Source organism: Aquarana catesbeiana, linkage group LG10 (assembly GCF_042186555.1).
Source record: "Aquarana catesbeiana isolate 2022-GZ linkage group LG10, ASM4218655v1, whole genome shotgun sequence".
NCBI classification, from domain to species: Eukaryota; Metazoa; Chordata; class Amphibia; order Anura; family Ranidae; genus Aquarana; species Aquarana catesbeiana.
The window spans coordinates 98,856,628-98,869,522 of record NC_133333.1 but is presented as its reverse complement, the minus strand read 5'-3'; positions in this window follow the sequence as shown (position 1 = coordinate 98,869,522).

The following is a 12,895-nucleotide window of genomic DNA, read 5'->3' as shown; positions in this document are numbered from 1 at the left end:
CTGTATCACGTCTTGGTGTAGAGAATCCAGAAGGTACACTTAAGCTGCATACATCAAGGCTGAAAGGATGTAATAAGGACACCAGACTTCCATCTCATAGACATGTAAATAAAAAGAAACTGGCCATAGTGTAATACTGCCAAACTGGTTTAAAGTAGAGGAAGGTAGAAAACTTACACAAGTGCATAAGGATACAGCAAAAGGAAAAACCCTAAAGTGAACGCTATCAAAATCCGTAGTGAAGATGAGACACCACACTCCGTGCAAATAATGCGCTTACCACAAGGCAAGCCAACAACAGCTTGTGTTCAATATCAGTATGAGAGATCCAACTGGCGTTCTGGACCGCTTACAGCATAGGCCGAAGGATATAGCAATTATTGTGTGTTTGCGGATACTGTATGGGGTGTCACTCACATTTTCACCTTTGGCTCTGGTTGGGTTCACCCAAGGGTCTCTTTTGGACTGATTCCAGACCATTACCTTACAGTTTATTTTCATCTACTATATATGGACACTTATTTTGATTCACAGATATTATATATGGACACTCATGTTTGATTCATAGATACATGTGTAGACCCATACATTTTTCTATATTTCAATTTTTAATATTCTTTAATGTTTTTGCATTTATATATGTATTTCCTAACGGAAGCTTTCAAGATTACTTCACGTGTTTCACTAGTAATTTAGCGCGGTTATTTCTTTCTTATAAGTCTTATACAGTTGTCACATGACTTCAACAGCGCATAACATAATATTCATAAGACTTTAAATAACAATGCTAGTAAGAAATCAGCCAGGAAGGTTATCCAAGATAAGATTGGGTGCAAAAACATGGCGCCACAAGACAAGGTGTTTAAATACAGTGCACATTTCTCCCCACTCACATCGTCTTCCGGTGAGGATAAAGGGAGGGATTGAGCACCAGACCAGGCCCGGCTAGGGTTCGAAGTAAATCGAGACCCCCCAGGGCGTATGTGCTGAATGTCCTGAAGCATCACACTCAACAAGTAGAAACCCTCATCTTGGACTATAAAATATGGGACAATTACAAAAGAGCTCCTGACAGAAAGAAAGAAAGATAGAGTGATGAGAAAAGAAAACAAAAGAAAAAAGGGGAGAAAAAGGGGAGAACATTCTCAGACAGAAAAAGAGAATAGGAAAGAGAGGGAGAGTATGTTAAGAAAAAGGTAAAGAAGAGGAAAGACGAATATAGAACGAAAAAGTCAGATATGGTAGTCCAGAATGAAGTATGGGTCAGTAAGAGTAGAGAGAGATAAGGGGGAAGAGGGGAAGGGAGAGCGTAAGGAGTAAGGTGGAGACAAGAGTGGAGAAGGGAATAAAGAGGATAGTAGGCGGGCATAGAGACAGGTGAAAATCATGAACCATCAGGTGAATGGTTCCGGGAGGCAACTGGACCCCCCCCCTCAAAACCAGAGGGAAGAAAAAGCCCTCCTGACTGGTAGCTATTATGTTTGCAGGGTAGCCTTTGGGAAGTACTGATGGTATCTTTCAGTGGTCGTGAAGTGTATCCAGCATGCCCAAATAACCGTAAACTTATGAACCCCATCCTGAGAAACATGGATGAGCTCCTCCATGTCTTTAGTTTTGGAAGTTCTTGCAAACCATTCTCCGATTGATGGAATGGAAGTAGATTGTCAGTGTTTTGGGACGCATAGTCTAGCGGCATTAACTAAGTGCATGGCTAAAGATTTGAAATAGCTCTGTTTGGGTAAGGATGTATGATGTAAAAGGAATTGGGCCGTGGTGTAATCGAGGGTAAATGTAGTAATTTGTGTTATTAAATCGTGAACCTCCTTCCAGAAGGGTTGGAGGATTGTGCAGTCCCACCATACGTGAAGCATTGTACCCACTTCCAGTCCACATCGCTAGCAAGTGTTGGGGATAGAGGGCGTAAATTTGTGGAGTCTTGAGGGGGTTCTATACCACCTGGTAGCTATCTTAAACCCGTTCTCTTGAGTAGTAACATTCAATGAGCCCTTGTGTATGTATTCATGGACCTTATTCCATTCATCGTTTGTTAAGGGTATTGTTAGGTCCTATTCCATGAAATCTGTGAGGGCGTAAGGCTAGGAGTCAAGGGTTCATTAAGCAAGGCATACAAAAGAGAAATGAGGTGCCTTTGTGGGATTTTGCAGTGACACAAGGTTTCAAACGGTGAGAGCTGTTTAGTCCCATGTGTTTGACTGATACGAGTTTCCAGATAGTGTCAAATTTGCCTCTATGTCCAGAAGGAAAATGCTGACATTTTGGACATTTGTTTGAGTTTGTCTAGGGAAACGATTTTCCCATCAAGATAGAAATGCATGACAAGAACATCTTCATGTGGCCATTCTTTCTGCAAGAAGTTGATGTGAGTACCCGGAGAGAATGCAGGATTCCCTCTTAGCGTAGTTAAGGGACCTGGAACTGAAGCTAGATTTCCCTTGGTTGAGGCTTTCCTAAATGCTAATAGAGACGGGTATATTAGTGGATGTGTAGTTATTGATTGTGGCCAATGCTTAGGGGGTAACCACGGGAGTAAGTGTAGGGAAAGATGCGATACAGCATTTTCAAGGGCGATCCAGGATTTCTTGTGAGTATGAATATACCAGTCTGCTATCCTCGTAAGGTGGCACGCGGTATAATATTTGCCCAGATCCAGCAGCCCTATACCACCCCTGGATTTGGGTAAGGTGAGTCTAGAGTATCTAATGCGGGGGGGGGAGAGTCTCTCCATAAAAAGGCCGAGCAAGTTTTTTGGTATGCTAAAAAAAAGTTAGTTGGGAGAGCTATTGGGATTGCCTGTAATAGACGCAGTAAAATAAGCATTTTAATCAGAGCTGCTCGCCCAAACCAAGAAACATTTAACGCTTTCCATTCTTTAAGAAAGTTTTGAGCTTTAAGCAGCCCTACCTGGAAATTCAATGCGTATAGGTTTGATAAGTGGGATGGGATCTGTATCCCGAGGTAGGCGAGAGCATTTTTATGCCATTGAAAAGGGAAGGATTCTTGACAACCAATCACTTCTTGAGGGGGAAGAGAGATATTCAAGGCCTGTGATTTAGCGTGGTTGATTTTTAAGTTGGATATTTTGCCAAAAAGGTCAATCTTGTGTAGAAGATTTGGAAGAGAGACACGGGGTGCTTGCAATGAGAGCAAAATATCATCGGCAAATGCCGCTACCTTGTACTCTCTCCCTTTCACAGAAATGCCTTGAATATAGGGGTTGTTTCTTAGCTTATTGAGGAAGGGTTCTAAGGTGAGAATATAGAGAAGTGGTGATAATGGGCAGCCCTGATGTTTGTCGTTACTGATAGGGAAGGCGTTTGACAGGAGGCCGTTAACTCTAACTGCAGCAGAGGGGCCAGAATACAGTGCCATAATAGAGGAAAACAGACGGTTTCCAATTCCAATCGCCGAAAGAGTTTCACGCATGTAGTCCCAGGCCACCCTGTCAAACGCCTTCTCAGCATCAAGTGAGAGGAGAAATCCCTGAGTTTTAGAGGAAGATATCCAGTGGTGTAAGTTTAATGTGCGGATTACGTTATCTCGGGCTTCCCTACCGGGGACAAACCCTACCTGGTCAAGAGAAACGAGATCTGGTATTAGAGGAAGTAGTCTGTTGGCAAGAATTTTTTCGTATAGTTTGATATCCACGTTCAGTAAGGATATTGGCCTATAGTTCGCAACTGATGATGGGTCTTTGCCCTCTTTGGGTATGACAGAGATGTGGGCAACTAACATTCTAGAAGGATCAAATTGGGCGTCAGCTAAGGCGTTGAAGGTTGTCAGGAGTGTGGGAAAGCGAATGTCCGCAAATGTTTTATAGTATTGGAGAGAGTAACCGTCGGGGCCAGGACTTTTGCCTAGCTTCATTTGTTTGGTTGCCACTTCTATTTCAGTTAAAGATATGGGTTTGTCAAGTTCTAGCTTAAGTTGGGGGGATATTGGCTTGGGGCTATATCTGGAGAGAAAAGATTTAATGAGTTCCGAGCGGGCTTTCTGAGCGTTTTGAGACGATTGTTCAGGGCGGAGGTTATATCATTTTGAATAAGAAGTCTCGAATTCCTTAGCGATATCATCATTCCTGACCAGGAGATCTCCCTTGGGGTTACGTATATGATCTATTCTGGTAGAGGCTTTAGCAGATTGAACCGATCGTGCCAGCAAGCGGCCACATTTGTTCCCTTGCTCGTAGAAGATCTTCTGGCCAAGAATGTAACGCCTGCTAGAGTGTTTATCTAGTTCTGTCTTAAGGAGAGCGCGGGCGTGAGTCAGCTCCTGTAGAGTTGCAATTGCCTGCGTTCGTTTGTGAGTTCTTTCCAGGGATCTGATCGTCTCAATGAGAGAGTTAATAAGTTCTTGGTTTAATATTTTGGTTTTAGCTGCCAGGGCAATCAACTCTCCCCGGATCACACACTTATGAGCCTCCCAAAGGGAAATAGGAGAGATTTCAGGTGTCAAATTCTCAGTGAAATAGTTATGAATGCTCGTGCGTATGTGGACAAGAGAAACTGGGTCCTTGAGCAGTGAAGGGTTAAAACGCCATGTTTTAGTTCTTAGGAGAGTTTCGGGAAAGGACAGTGTAACCGTAATGGGGTGGTGGTCTGATAAAAACATCGGTTCTATCGTAGATCGTTGTAAAAATGGCAGGTCCAATTGGGAGAGGAAAAAATAGTCAATTCTAGAATATTTTTGGTGCGGTGCAGAGAAGAATGTGTAATCCTTAACTGTGGGTGATAATGTGCGCCACTTATCGTGAAGGGTCAGGTTTTGTAATTGAGTTTTGATCTGACGTAGAGCTCTGTATGGTAGGGCAGATGAGCCTGAAGAAGAATCTAGTAGTGGGTTCAGGGGAACGTTGAAGTCCCCTCCAAGGAGGACTAAGCCTTCCTGGAAGGACGCCAATCGGTCACAGATATTTCTCAGAAAGGAAACTTGATGTTCATAAGGGCAATAGACATTTGCTAGTGTTATTGGTTTATTTTACGTCCCTTTAAAGGAAAATATATCTGCCTGTCGGGTCAATCAATGAGTCAAAAAGGAGAAAATTTGCATGTTTGGAGATTAATATTAAGACGCCTTTCGTCTTGGCGTCTGTGTTAGTGGCATGATGGGCCGATCGATATATGTGATTGGCGAGTTGAGGTGTAGCGTCGGAGCGGAAGTGGGTCTCTTGTAGAGAGATAAAGTGAGCTTTGTGTTTAGAAAGTGATGACAAGACCTGGGAGCATTTCTCAGGTAGGTTAAGGCCTTTTACATTCAGGGATATACATTTTAACGTCAAGGACTGTTCGGTTAATGGTTTTGATTGCATGGTTACGCTCAGGTTGCGGTTGGAAGTCGAGCCCTACAAAAGTATATTGCGTTATGGGATAGTAGATAATGTGTAGGGACTGTCAAAGAGGGGGTGGGAGCGGGCCCAGCCAAGCCCCGGAACCTCGGGGGTAAAGTGAAGGGGAAGAGAATTGGTGGGGAGGGAAAGAGGGTGAGAAATGAAGTGGGAGTAAGTACGGGATATAGGGGCGAAAAGAAAGGAAGAAAAGAAATGGGGGGTGAAGGAGAGAGAAAGAGAGGAAGGTGGTGAACAATGATACAGAAAAGGAGAGAAGAAAGAAGAAAAACCGAACAAAGGACAAACCAGAGGTGAAGCTAGAGAATCTGCCTCACCTAGAGGAAAAAGAATCCTGGAGTGTCAGCTGGTATCCCTAAGGAACCGCTGTGTGGGGAGACGGGGACCTCAGGTCGGGTGCGGGCCGGGGAGCAGACCCGCTAATATGCTGAGGGAGAGAAGTATAAACTACAGTCTTGTGGGGAGCACACTTAACATTTTACTATGGGACCACCGGGATCGAAGCAATAAACCCCTAAATGGAACAAATAGCCATTTTAAGAAAAACAAGAAAGAAGGTAAAGCACATAGAATGTATACCTTAACATTTCAGCCATGTAATAAACGTGCCAAATAAAGAAGAGAAAATAACAGTAAAAACCAAAACAAGAACAAGAACATTCCCAATGCACACTGTGAGAAAGTTAACAAGCTTAAACATTTCCTACCAAACAGAAGGCTGGTTACCATCATAAGTGAGAGACTGAAATGGCAAATCCCAGGAGGAGAGATAGAGAGGGGAACAGAAAGGGAGAGGGGGAGGGGGGATGGGGAGATCAGGAGGGAGGAGGGAAGGGAGTAGCGTAAGGGAACAAGAAACATTTAATCTAAAGGATCATAATATGCAGCAGTGCATTTGCAGGATTATTGATTGATCAGTAAACCCCTCGGGGGCTTCACCTATCTGGTTGAGTACATTGTGTATGTCACAAATCCTAAGATAAGTGGTTTGATTACCGAAGACCAGGGACGTCTAGGCAAATTAGATCTCTCCCTCTTACCTTATGGGCAAACTGTGCAAGAGGTGATCAGGATCAATATAATGAGGTGAAACCCACGGGGGGGACACCCCGAGATAGGTAAGGAATTTGAGGGTGGCATCCCTGGTGATCAGTGTAGCAGGAAATCAGCCTTCTCTAAATACATATACATGGTATCAATAAAAATATTGTTCTTTGTGCATTGTTTCTTACCGCTAACCTCATACATAAATTGCCTATAATAATGATTGAGGGGAAGGTATGTGTCATCCTCTAAAGCAGTATCCTACAATGAGAAGAGGAAGGCAGTTCGTATTTTGCTCACTGAAATTTTTGAAGGCAGAGGGATTCTGGAGTATTATCCATTCCAGAGAAAATAGGCAGGTCCTGCTATTTTTAGACCCTCGGATAGGGTGCTTAAATCCCTAAAAAATATAGTAGAGTAAAATAAAAATGAAATAAAATGAAATAAAATGAGATAGAGGAAGTCTCTATGCGAGAAATCGTGGTCGTAGTACTTTTGGGTCCAGAATGCCATTTTCCAGCTCTAAGCAGGCCGGGCTTGAGGAGTCTAAGGGAGTCACTGCAGGTAACAGATGGGTGAAACTGGGGAGGAGAGAAACAGATGAAGGAGAAGAGTGACGGAGAATGCTGGATGATTGTCTACCTAGAAGGTGGTATGGTATACAGCACAAATTGGGGCAGTGTGCATCGGGGGTTAAGGCAGTTACTCACTGATGTTGCGACATGGCTGAGTGGGTACGGTTCAGTCATCCAGATGGTTGCGTCCCGGGGGTGACGGCGGTACACAAGCAGGGCTTCATTGGTAGAGGTCGCGGCGGGATGAGCGTGCTTTCGGAGATGCCGAGCCTGCCTTGCGTCTACGTGATCTCTGGCGCGGAGCTTTTGGAGATGGGTTAAGGGAAACCGTGAGCCACGGTTCCGACGGGAAGAAGAGGTCATACCATTCCGGAAGTTCAATCCGTGGGAGATCGAGCTAGTCACAAAAATTCTTTAGGTCATCTGGTGTGCGGAGAATGGCAGAGCGTCCCCTAGTGCACGCAGATAGGGCAAAAGGGACTTTCCAGCGATATTGAATGTTTCTGGCATGAAGTGCATCCAATAAAGGTCTTAGGGCTCTTCTATTTTGTAGCGTAATCTGTGACAAGTCCTGGAATAGTTTTATGTCGGCCCCGTTGAAAAAAAAATCTCGACCCCTTTCCCCTTAAGGATTTCCTCCTTAAGGGGAAAGTTCACCAAGCAGCACACAATATACCTAGGTGGTTCGTTCTCCCTGGGTTGGGGGCGTAGAGCACAATGGGCCCTTTCCATATCAATGGGTGAGTCGGCAGGTCTACCTATTAAATCGTTGAATATTGCTCATAAAGTTTGCTGCACAGAGTTAGGGTCGACGCTTTCAGGGACCCCCGTACTCTTATGTTATGTCGACGACCGTGGTTGTCGAGGTCCTCCACATGCCTGTGGAGGTCGAACAATTGGGAGAGCTGCGAGTCATAGGCGGACTGAACCTGGCGGATGGCCGCCGCGTGAGTCAGGGATGTTTGCTCCACCGTGTCAATGCAGTGTGCCACCGCCTGAATGTCTGATTTCAAGTCAGCGATCGCTGCTGTCACTGTACTTTTGATGTCTAACGCCACTTTTTCCAGGTCGAACAGATTGAGTAGGTGAGCTCCTCCGGTATTGGTTGTAGGAGTAGGAGTTCCCAGGGTCTGCATGTCGGGCAGCTCTTGAGGCGAGGCCGGCACCTGGGCCTGTGAGACCACGTGTGCGGACAGTTTCTGGGTACGGAAGATGTCAGGAATATTCCTACTGAGTTGTGTACCGGAGTCCATTGCGGTACGGGATGTAGAGGAGCTCCGGGTGGTTCTGCTCATGCTAATATCGAGGCGTGGGCTCCCCTTCAAGCAAAGATCTGTCCCCAGATCGCAGGAGCTCTCGGCTTATGCTGCCATCACGGTCTCCGTCCAGGCCACGCCCCCCACTGTACATTTATTTTAATAAATCGCATTGTGGTATAATCTGCACTATGGAGTTCTCTCCTTTATCTTTTGGGCAATACTTATATTAAACCCTGATGGCTGACGTTCGATCTTGAGCCATTTGGAGGAGTGTGGTCCAGGCTTCGCTCTGCTGGTGGCGTGACGTCAACTTCCTTGTGGAAAAGGCCCTGGCTGGATATTAGCCGCAGGCTTCCTTTTAGCTTGCCTCTGGTAAGCGCATATCTATGTGGTGGTGGTGCACGGTCGTCAAGAGGTGTTTTGGTCAGCACTCACATATGTGCAATTTTGGATTGTGTTTCCAGTTACTTTCAACTGTTTATTTTGGACACATCATATTGCTTTTTGGACTTAATCAATATATATTTTTTCACAATTATTAGCGCTGCTACATTGTTTTACTCTATCCCTCAGTACCTGTCCAAGTCAAGAAAACCAGCGACTGTAAAGGGCAGCATGGACGCTCAACCCTTAGGACCACTGGTCCTCTCTGAGAGGTAGCCTCTAAGGGATGTTTACAGCCACCAGAATGACCAGAAGACCTTTACCCTTTATCCTTTGCAGGAACTGTGGAAGAAGCTCGAGAAGAGGAGGTATTGGCTCCACAGTGGCACCAGGATGACTGTGGTGTCTACCAGAGGAACCTGTGACCTTGCCACGAACCTTGGTATCTTCCTGTTGAACCGAACCTGCTAAAGGAGCCGTGTACAGGCCTGTGAAAATGGAACTGCCTTGAAGGTGGACACCACAAGGCCCAGAACCTGTATGCAAGTCGGGAGACAAGATTGTCTGTGTAAGAGCAGCCAGTGAATCACAGCCTGTGGTTCCCGAAGTTTGACCAGAAGAAGGACCACCCTGGTCAACATTAAATCCAGAGTCAGACCCAAGTGATTAAATTTCCTGGACAGGGATAGTGGGGACTTTGGGTAAGAACTCTGCCCCCCTTCTTTGGTACCCCCAAAAGGATCATTTTGTGGATCCCCTTGACGCTCATGAAGGAGGTCCACGAGGCTGGAAACCAGCGAAGATGTCCCCCCAGTTATGGGTAAGGGCAGACCTTAATGCTGAAGGGGTCTTATCTGCGGAAGCCAGCTCTAGGCTCGCCAGACCAAGGATGCTTGGAACCTCCCAGGAAGACTTGAAATATCTATATCCCTTGTCTGCAGTCCCAGAAGCACAAAATGTTTTTTTTATGGGCTGGGAAGGAGGGCCTACGTTTACGACGAGGCTCTGTCCCTTTCCTAGAATGTGGCATTCAGTTAGGGTCTGAGACACCAGGGCCGAGGCCAGGGCCGAGGCCAGGACCGGTCGCAATGCTGAACCTGCCATAGTAAACATGCTGCACGCCACAGACTTCGCTTTCCTATTGGCTGGGTCTTTAAGGAACGGGGAATCCTCTACTGACATCAAAGTTGCTTTATTCAACCTGGAAACAGGAGGGTCCACCACTGGTGGACTTGTCCACTTTTTTAACAGTGATTCCTCAAAAGGGTAACGTACTACAAAACGTTTGTGGACCACAAAGAGTTGCTTTGATTGCCCCATTGCTTATAGACAAATCTCCGTGGCCACATTAGCCACATCCTCCATTTTTAAAGTCTTGCACACTGTAGTAACAAGTGCATCCACCAGTGTTATTTCCTTCGCTGCTGCGACCTTGGAGGAGTCATCCTCGCTATTGGACGGATCAGGGAGCGTGGTATCAAGTTCCACTGGATGGGCCACGTCCACAACGGCCTCAGACTCAGAATCAGATGAGACTGACTGATGTACTTTTTTCCCACAAATAGAGCTGTCTTTTGGTGGTATTTGATCACCTTTGCAGCTTATATTTTTGCGCTACAAAAAAAAAAAAAGAGTGACCGTTTTGAAAAAACCCAAACTTTTTACTTTCTGTTATAATACATATCCAAAAAAAGAAATATGAAAAAACTAATTTATTCATCAGTTAAGGCCAATATTTATTCTTCTACATATTTTTGGTAAAAAAAAAATCCCAATAAACTTATATTGATTGGTTTGAGCAAAAGTTATAGTGTCTACAAAATAGGGGATAGATTTAGGGACTTTTAATTTTTTTTAATTGTTTTTACTGGTAATGGTGGCGATCTGCAATTTTTAGGGGACTGCGAAATTGCGGTGGACAAATCTGACCCTAAGTGACACTTTTTGGTGACCAGGGACACCAATACAGTGATCAGTGCTAAAAAAAAATCCACTGATCAATGTATAAATGACACTGGCAGGGAAGGGGCTAACACTGGGGGCGATTAAAGGGTTAACTGTGTTCCCTCAGTGTGTGGGGGGATGGGCTCACTGGGATAGCACAGAGATTGCTGTTCCTGATCACTAGAAACAGCCGATCTCAGTGTTGTCCCGTCAGAATGGGGGTCCGCCTTATTTACATAGGCAGATCCCCGTTCTGCCTCTGTGGAACGATCGTGGGTAGCCGGCAGACACTGACACGCCTACAGTTTCACAGGTACATAAGTTTGCACAGCCGGGCCGCCCTGCCGCAGTATATGTGTGGCGGGTGGTCCAGAAGTGTTTAACTGAGGGGTTAGGATGGAAGAAGGGAACCTCCCGGCAGGTCCGACCATTTCTGGAGGGTACCCGCATCCACCCTACCCCCCACAAAGGAGGAAAGGGGGGACTGTACTTACCTCTCCATGGATGCGGGTATTGCTCCAGACAGGACCCCTCGCCACTGAAGTGGGGGCTGTCAGCCAAGGGGGCGCTGCAACTTGGACCAGAGCCCGGTCATATGTGACCCTGTGATACGTTTTATTTACAGGCGACCTAGTACATAGCTGCAGTCTGCATGCGCTTCACTGGCCGGACTGGGGATACCACTGGCTCTAGATTGTGAACAGATTTTGAAATAAAAGAATTGTACCATTTTAAACCATCATAGCAGCTCTCATGTCAATCTAGGTATCCATGACATGCTTATACACAATTCCTTGTACACATAGATAAAAAAATAGATAGATAATAAAAGAGTCAGTCCATTGAAGTGGTTTCAGGTGAGTGAAACAAAAAAATTCTCAAAGTGATAAAGTTCATCAATCCACACACCAAACACCAAGCTTGTCACCACGTGAGTAGAGAACTCTGCCCTTTTGGGGCAAAACTCACCAGAAATCTGGTAAAATCAAGCATCCAAATTATATCTTTATGTTTTCACCTCTCAAGGACATCCACTGGTTATCTGCATTCTATAAGGTGTGAGCAGCTCCAACACACCTGTAAATGTGAGCACATGATTTTTGTGTAGCGTGCTTGAGCCAACCACTGCCTGTGGAAGAGAATTCAACATCCTAACCACTCTTACAGTAAAGAACCCTCTATGCAGTTTAATGTTAAACCACTTTTCTTCTAATTTTAGTGAATGGATGTATGTCTTATTAAATTCCCTTTTGCGGGAAAAGCTTTATCCCTATTGTGGGGTCACCAGTATGGTATTTGTACATTGATATCATATCCCCTCTCAAGCGTCTCTTCTCCAGAGAGAATAAGTTCAGTGCTCGTAACCTTTCCTCATAACTAAGGTCCTCCCGTCCCTTTATTTGTTTTGTTGCCCTTCTTTGGACTCTCTCCAAATCCGGAACATCCTTCCTGAGGACTGGTGCCCAGAACTGGACAGCATACTCCAGGTGCGGATTTATTCCCCTCATTAATGCATGGCAATATTCTGCTTGCTTTTCTTGCAGCAGCTTGGCATTGCATGCCATTGCTGAGCCTGTCATCTACTGGGACTCCAGGTCCTTTTCCATCCTAGATTCCCCCCACAGGATCTGCCCCTAGTGAGGTAATTGCATCTTTATTTTTGCCACCCAAATGCATTATTTTACATTAAACCTCATTTGTCATGTAGTTGCCCACCTCATTAATTTGTTTAGATCTTCTTGCAAAGTTTCCACATCCTGCGGAGAAGTTATTGCCCTGCTTAGCTTAGTATTGTCCGCAAATACAGAGATTGAGCTGTTTATCCCATCATCCAGGTCATTTATGAATAAATTAAATAGAATTGGTCCTAGGACAGAACACCTGGGGGACCCCACTTTTCACCCCGGACCATTCCGAGTACTCCCCATTTATCACTATCCTCTGAACTCACCCCTGTAGCCAGTTTTCAATCCATGTACTCACCCTATGGTCCATGCCAACAGACTTTACTTTGTACAGTAAACGTTTATTGGGAACTGTATCAAATGCTTTTGCAAAATCCAGATACACCACGTCTACAGGTCTTCCTTTATCTAGATGGCAGCTACCTCCTTATAGAAGATTAATAGATTAGTTTGGCAAGAACAATTCTTCACGAATCCATGCTGATTACTGCTAATGATACAGTTGTCATTACTAAATCTTGTATATAGTCCCTTATCATCCCCTTCAAGAGATTGCATACAATTGATGTTAGGCTAACCGATCTGTAATTCCCAGGGATGTATCTTGGCCCTTTTTTAAATATTGGTGCTACATTGGCTTTT